At 46.4% G+C, this 7,751-nt stretch overlaps 1 long non-coding RNA gene across 3 annotated transcripts; it reads right to left on the bottom strand.

Annotated features, from left to right (window-relative positions):
* Positions 1-7,248: 7,248 nt before the first annotated feature.
* Positions 7,249-7,735, bottom strand: LOC106724699. Of its 3 annotated transcripts, none has more exons than XR_001360541.1 (2): positions 7,587-7,735; positions 7,249-7,359 (listed from the first exon to the last, which is right to left on the bottom strand). It is a non-coding gene; the product is annotated as an uncharacterized LOC106724699 (long non-coding RNA). The 3 variants fall into 3 exon arrangements; XR_001360540.1 differs by having other exon boundaries at positions 7,598-7,735; XR_001360539.1 differs by having other exon boundaries at positions 7,624-7,735.
* Positions 7,736-7,751: the final 16 nt, after the last annotated feature.

Genomic DNA, 7,751 nt, shown 5'->3' with positions numbered 1-7,751 from the left:
GATGCTCAACCACTGAGCCACACCGGCCGGGCACTTTGTAATTCTTAATACATGACCTTAGAAGTTCAAATAACCCAATGGCATTGCTGCAACAAAACTCTCTCTCCATCGATTTATGTGAACTAAACGATGAACTAAACTAGCACGATTCCAGGCTCGGTGTGTGTGTGTTTCTGTGGATGCTGTTTTATTTCAGCTACCAGTAGCATTCATCCATGAAGTAATTTCTTTAAACCCCCCTAAATCTCATTAAGAAAGAAATGCATTTTCCATAAAATTGTAGTTTAATATTCATAAAAATGTAATTTATTTCTGTCTTTCACTATGAATTTATAATACTTGTATAAGTCAGTATTTTAAAACTTTAATACTTAGAGCCTATGGCTAGAGGAAATAAAAATGCTTCATTTCAATGTCCACATGTTTTTAATGTAAAAAAATATGGTAAAAAAAATACCTTACAAGCATTTAATCTACTTAATATTATGAGAAAATTCTATGGAGAAAGTGGAATGAAAATAGAAGTTTAAGGAGATAAAGAAATAATAGGCTCAATTGTTAAACTTTTATGTGTGCAAGAATTTGTACATATATTATATGATTGGGCATCAAATCACTATCGTATATAACTTCCTTTGGATACATTTAAAAGTTACTAAGCAACTAAATTCGATCCTTTCAACTATTTAAACTTATGATAAAAGGTGAGTAATAACTTTAAAATGTATGAGAGAGTTATTGTTTTTGTAAAATTCTGTTTGGTGAGCAACAATGTTGGACATTCAGGGTTTGGAGTGGGGCTGAATGTTCTAGGGCCTCACGGAGGATCCGGGGAGGGAGAGAGAAGAGCGTTGGCACTGCCATCGTCCTTCCTGGGAAACGCAATACGGAGACGGTTACCTGTCTTACCATCTGGACAACGGCCGAGCCTCTTCCAGCTGAGAAGCCTGGCAGGATCCCCAGGTGCATGGAAACCCAAAGAAAGAACGAATCACAATGCTGAGCTTTGACATATCTCAAAGCCAAAAATGCCTTTAGGTGGAATAAGTCATTGAGATGTGCACGCATAAAAGAAGTACATTGTGGCCATGAAACCCAAAGAAAGAACGAATCACAATGCTGAGCTTTAGACATATCTCAAAGCCAAAAATGCCTTTAGGTGGAACAAGTCGTTGAGATGTGCACGCATAAAAGAAGAACATTGTGGCCACTTAGAAAACATGGTTGCATGCCCGACCGGCGTGGCTCAGTGGTTGAGCATTGACTTATGAACCAGGAGATCAGGGTTCGATTCCCGGTCAGGGCACATGCCCAGGTTTCAGGTATGATCCCCAGTAGGGGGCATGCAGGAGGCAGCTGATCAATGATTCTCTCTCAACATTGATGTTTCTAATCTCTCCCTCTCCTTTCCTCTTTCAGAAATCAATATAAATATATTTAAATAAAAAATAAAACATGGTTGCATCATCATATTCATTTTTATTTTCTAGGCTTTATCATCTCAAATATAAATTGCTGAAACAAACTGATGTTATTCATTCCTGTTGAGAGCATTTATTTTGTGCCAAATGCTACACGGATTCAGACTGACCACGAAAGCAATACTTTTGAGGCAACCACAGTGATGGGTGGGTTGTGGAGACACAGCTAGAAATTAGCTGGAAAATGGGCGTGAGCTCATAATACCAGAGCTTTGCGTTTCACTCGAAGGATTTAGGATTTGGGGCTTTTATCTTGATAACACTGGGGAAATAGAAAGTATTGAGGAATATGGTTGTAAGGACAGGAAAAGGGCCTTTCTTTTTCCTGGCTGTGGCCTTCCACAATTTATGAGAAGCTCCTGGTAATTAAACCCCAAGATTGTTGGCTCCTTTGATTCAAATAGCCCCTCCGTTCGAACTGCAGGTAAGCTACTCTCAAGGCTGCATTCTTGCACCCCCCTCCTCCCTGCTGTTTTCACAACTCAGGGCTAACTCACACCCAGGAGTCTCTCGTTAGCAAACTTCTTAAACTTCTATTTTCATTCCACTTTCTCCATAGAATTTTCTCATAATATTAAGTGCCCTTCCCCCTCCCTTTAAACCCAAGCCTCCCCTCCTCAAACTCTTTGTAACTTTTGCTCTTTGTAAAATTCAAGCATGATTTACAGGCTTGGGAAAAATACTGACAAGACACGTCCTTAGGCCAAAACCGGTTTGGCTCAGTGGATAGAGCGTTGGCCTGCGGACTGAAAGGTCCCAGGTTCGATTCTGGTCAAGGGCATGTACCTGGGTTGCGGGCACATCCCCAGTGGGAGGTGTGCAGGAGGCAGCTGATCAATGTTTCTCTCCCATCGATGTTTCTAACTCTCTATCTCTCTCCCCTCCTCTCTGTAAAAAATCAATAAAATATATTTTAAAAAAAAAAAGACACGTCCTTAGGACATCTGCCAGACTGTCCCCTGGAAAGCACACAAACTAACTTTTCAAGGCAGCCCCAGATATCTGTTCCACCTCAACGGAATTCCCTTCCCTTCCTTGTTGCTTAGCAACAGCCTCAGCTTAAAAGAGCAGGTCGCTCTTTCTTGCCGGCCCTGTACTGACTCGCAATGCACCCGCCCTTTCCTCTCTTGGAAAGTAAATAAACTTCCTCGCTGCATCCCTTCCTTCAGTTGTGACTTCTTTCACAGCCCGCATCACCCGCCAAACCCCAACAACGGTAATAAAAACATAGAACTATTTAAGAAAGAGCATCATTGTGGTCGGAAGGTTGGATTATGGAACAAGGTTTGTTTTGGGAGAGATCACGGTGGTGGATGGATTAGAACAGCGGTTCTCAACCTGTGGGTCGCAACCCCTTTGGGGGTCGAACGACCCTTTCTCAGGGGTCGCCTAAGACCATCGGAAAACACATATATAATTACATATTGTTTTTGTGATTAATCCCTATGCTCTAATTATGTTCAATTTGTAACAATGAAAATACATCCTGCATGTCAGATATTTACATTACGATTCATAACAGTAGCAACATCACAGTTAGAAGTAGCCACGAAAATAATTTTATGGTTGGGGGGTCACCACAACATGAGGAACTGTATTAAAGGGTCGCGGCGTTAGGAAGGTTGAGAACAACTGACTCTAGACCAGTGGTTCTCAACCTTCTGGCCCTTTAAATACAGTTCCTCATGTTGTGACCCAACCATAAAATCATTTTCGTTGCTACTTCGTAACTGTCATGTTGCTACTGTGATGAATCGTCATGTAAATATCTGATATGCAGGATGGTCTTAGGCGACCCCTGTGAAAGGGTCGTTCGACCGCCAAAGGGGTCGCGACCCACAGGTTGAGAACCGCTGCTCTAGACGGAGGTAATGACCAGGCTTAATGAGTGTGAGAAACGTCAGAAATAAAGGAAGGGGAGAACCACGTAGGAGACAGAGGCACACCTCCCATCTGTGTCTGGTGGGAGACAGAGAGGCAGTAACACAACGAGACTGCAGTAGAGACGCCCAAGGCAGAGGGTGAAAGGAAGGCCACAAGGAGCAAACGTGGGGATTCCAGGATTCAGCTGGAAAAAGGGGGGCCCACTGAGGAGACGCGGAAACAATGCCCAGGACAGGAGCAGAGAAACCAAGAGAAAGCAACGCTTTAACAACGGGACGGCCCGGCTGGCGAGGCTCAGGGGTTGAGCCTTGACCTATGAACCAGGAGGTTATGCTCTGATTCCTGGTCAGGGCACAGGCTGGGGTTGCAGGTTCAATCCCCAGTAGGGGGCGTGCAGGAAGCCGATCCATGATTCTCTCTCATCACTGATGTTTCTATCTCTCTCTCCCTCTCCCTTTTGCTCTGAAATCAATGCAAATATATTAAAAAGAAAAACAAACACAGGACCAGCTACATGATTTGTGGGGTTTCTTGTCCAAAAATCATTCAGAATCTCAAGACAGAGCCACGCACGGGGCCCTGAGGGACCGCAGGCCGCACCCTGGGAAGCCTGTCTTCCTAAAAGCCCCATAGGCGGTGGGTGTGATGCAGCAGGTGGGCATTTTGTTAATTTCAAATTAAATGATTCATCAGTGGTACAGTGGGGCCTTGACTTACAAGTGTCCCGACTAACGAGTTTTTTGAGATACGAGCCGTCTCTCGGCAGATTTTTTGCTTTGAGTTGCGAGCTAAAATTCGGGTTACGAGCCAGCTTCAGATACCCCACCGCTGGTTGGCGCAGCGAACGTCACAGTGAACGCCACAACATCAGCCCAGCATCACGTGTCTCACTCGTTCACTTTAAGATTTGACATAGGAGTAATTTGAGTTACGAGCTCCATCACGGAACGAATTAAACTCGTAAGTCAAGGCCCCGCTGTAATTCAAACAGTTAATCCCTCTTTTTTTGTATCGACAGCATACATGCCTGGTGTTTCCTTCTGTTTCGCTTTGATAACTGTCTCGCCCAACTTTTGGGGTGCATTTCTCTGAAGGGTTCCTGAATTGGCAGCCCAGGAATGCGTAAACCGCTGAGAAAGCATGTAGCTAATTTCGCGTACTCCCAGCAACCCTCACAGCTCCTGGCTGTCTCAAAGGAAGGTAACTGAGTTTAAAAGCACCCAGAGCCTTGGTGAAAGTCTCAGGAAAGGGCTGGCCACGCTCTCTCTGATGGCCCATGAGCAGCTCTGAGTGCAGAAGTTTTTGCCACTTAAGGGTCAAAGGATGGGTTTGTCCAATGACACAACCACATGGGAGCGGGGGAGGTGGTTTGTTGTTTTGTTTTGTTCCTTTTTAAAAAGGAAACTTGCAAATAGGGCTTCAAAATAGTGTCCGCAGTCTGCTGGCCTCAGCAGATCTGGGAGAGTAACACGGATCTGGAAGGCTGCCCCGGCCCGTGACTTCCCTGCTAACCAAGTCCGACCAGCCAACATTCACGCTTTCCGAGGCTGCTGTTCACGTTCTCCTGTAAGTGCTACCATCACTCTAGATGTTTAAATTTTGACCTTGAATAAAACAAGTAAAATCTGCAGTAAACTGCAAAATAATCTTATTTTTAAATATTTTTATTTGTTTAAGTATATTTGTATTGATTTTTAGAGAGAGGAAGGCAGAGGGAGAGAGAGAGAAACATCTATGATGAGAGAGAATCATGGATCAGCTGCCGCCTGCACGGCCCCCACGGGGGATGAAGCCCACAACCCGGGCATGTGCCCCGACTGGGAATTGAACTGGCAACCTCTTGGTTCCTGGGTCGATGCTCAACCACTGAGCCACGCCGGCCGGGCTACAGTATTTTTAGTGGTTTCACACAAAATGAAACAGTAATAAAATAAAGCACATGTTACAAATTACTTTGCCTGATTTCGATATTAGAGATTTAAAAAACACTTCTTTTAAAAATATCTCCAGAGTATCTTCGGAAAACTCAGCAAAGTGAAGTTGCCAGAAAGAAATGGGCACCGTTCTCTCTGGCTCTGGCTCTTCCAAGCTGTTAGAAGTTTCCGGGCCTTCGGTCAAGTTTTAGGAAGTTGGGGAAGCTAAGGCCGCAGATGTCTGTGCCTCGGTTTTTAAAGGGGAAAACAAGGCCCTGGCTGTGTGGCTCCGTGGCTCCGCTGGTTGGAGCATCACCTTTTCCCAGTAACTTTAGAAGACATTCATAATACTTGCATAACATTAAAATAACCAGTCTGATCACTCCAGTCAAATAATTAAATTGTGTACTTACCAATTACATAAAAATGTTTAAATATAAAAATCTCTAAACTTACATCCTTAGTCAGTCAGGCTTTCAGTGGTTCTCAACCTTCCTAATGCTGCGACCCTTTAATACAGTTCCTCATGTTGTGGTGACCCCCAACCATAAAATTATTTTTGTTGCTACTTCATAACTGTAATTTTGCTACTGTTATGAATCGTAATGTAAATATCTGATATGCAGGATGTATTTTCATTGTTACAAATTGAACATAATTAAAGCATAGTGATTAATCACAAAAACAATATGTAATTATATATGTGTTTTCCGATGGTCTTAGGCGACCCCTGTGAAAGGGTTGTTCGACCCCCAAAGGGGTCGCGACCCACAGGTTGAGAACCGCTGTGTTAGAGGGTTCCAGGGCAGGAGAATAGGGAAACTGAGGCAGGAAAGTTTAAAAAAAAAGGCAAGTTGCAGCCAGCTTGTAACTAACAAGCCACTATCTTCCCAGCCAAGGCAGGGAGAGCAAATGGTTAAAAACCGCCCTGAGGAGAGACAGCAGAGAGGGAGGGGGAGGGAAGGGAAAAGGGCCGTTTCACTCCCTCAGCAGAGGAGCCAGCAGCCTGGGCTGGGGCTTGGCAGGACAGAGTTGCAGGTGCTTCTCAGGAATTCTGGGTAAACAGGGATTAATCTGCACCAAGACAGTCAGCAGGGAACTTTGCAGCCTATAGACAGGAGGGTGTATAACGCCCCCCTGCCCCAACCTGCTCTTGGGATGAGCGTAGAGCCGTCTGCGCTTCCTGAGCCAGATGCCTAGGTCTGCTGGCTTCGCTTTTGCTTTTTGTCAATAAAGGTGCAGCTCTAATTGCTTTAATAATTGGCTTTCACACCGCAGCCAAGGTCCCTCGTATAAATTCATTCACATGAGAAGACAAGGATCGAGGTTGGGGACAGCCTCTCCCGCTGTCCGGGGCTGTGCTGTCCGGGACCCCCTCTCTGGTGTCGGTGAGAGGGGCCTATAGCATATCCTCGGGTGAGGGGAGCAGAGGACCAAGTCGCTGCAGCCCTTGTCAAGTGTCACTCAAGTCTCCGGGGAACAGAAACTTCCGTGTGCGCTCTTGACTGTTTTGCAACTGCCACAGCTTTCTGGGCTTTAAGGCCCATGTTTACCCAGCTGCCAGAGGCAGACAACTTAGGGAGATTGGATTCTGATCTAGAATTGAAGGCTCATTCAAAGTCTCATTTTGGGTCACTGAAGGGAAACAAAACACAGCATCATGCATTTTAGCAATTGTCGCACCTGCTCTATTATTATCACCTAGAGGCCCATGCACGGATTCATGCACCTCATGGGGGCCCATGGGGCCAGCAGCGCCTCCACTGACACCCGCTGCCAGCGCCATGTCCCGAGCCGCCCCCTGGTGGTCAGCACACGTCATAGCGAGCGGTCAAACTCCTGGTCTAACAACCAACCGAGGGGACAATTTGCATATTAGGCTTTTATTATACAGGGTACCTACGAACCAGTCCTTGGCAGCGCATAGAGCATTGTCGCAGATCGCATTTTAAAGGTTAGAGACCAGAAACTCCAGTTCCGACACTTTTTTATTGCACGTGTTTATTGATAGGGTCAAAGTCCATGTCCTCTCTTCGCCTGCTTTCATGTCCTGCTGCTGCAAGAGGACACGCTGGCTGCCTCTATCCCAGAAAGAAAGAAATGCTGCTGACTAACGGGCAAAAGAATTGTAGCCTTACAGGCGCGCGGTGTGAGGCTGCCCCAAACCCAGCGCGTCCGAAGCCAGGACAGAACCCGAACAGGCAGGGGCCTCCCGCTGACCTTTCCCGACCTGGAGAGGTTCCCCCGCGGTGAGCGGAGCGGGGCGACGGTCTCAGTCCCCTTCTCCCCACGGTCCCGGGGCTCCGACCCTCTAGACACCTCAGGTCCTCCCCCTTCCTCCAAACCTTCTCCCCGAGGCAGGAGAGAGGCGCCTATTCCCTGTAGGTCAGACGCTCCCCGGTTGGGGAGGTGGGTCCCCGTCGGTCACTGCGCATCAGCCGGGCGCGCGCGTGGGGGGGTGCGTGGTGGATGC

Source organism: Myotis brandtii, unplaced genomic scaffold (genome assembly GCF_000412655.1).
Source record: "Myotis brandtii unplaced genomic scaffold, ASM41265v1 scaffold932, whole genome shotgun sequence".
Lineage (NCBI taxonomy): Eukaryota > Metazoa > Chordata > Mammalia > Chiroptera > Vespertilionidae > Myotis > Myotis brandtii.
This window is presented reverse-complemented; position numbering and strand designations above follow the sequence as displayed.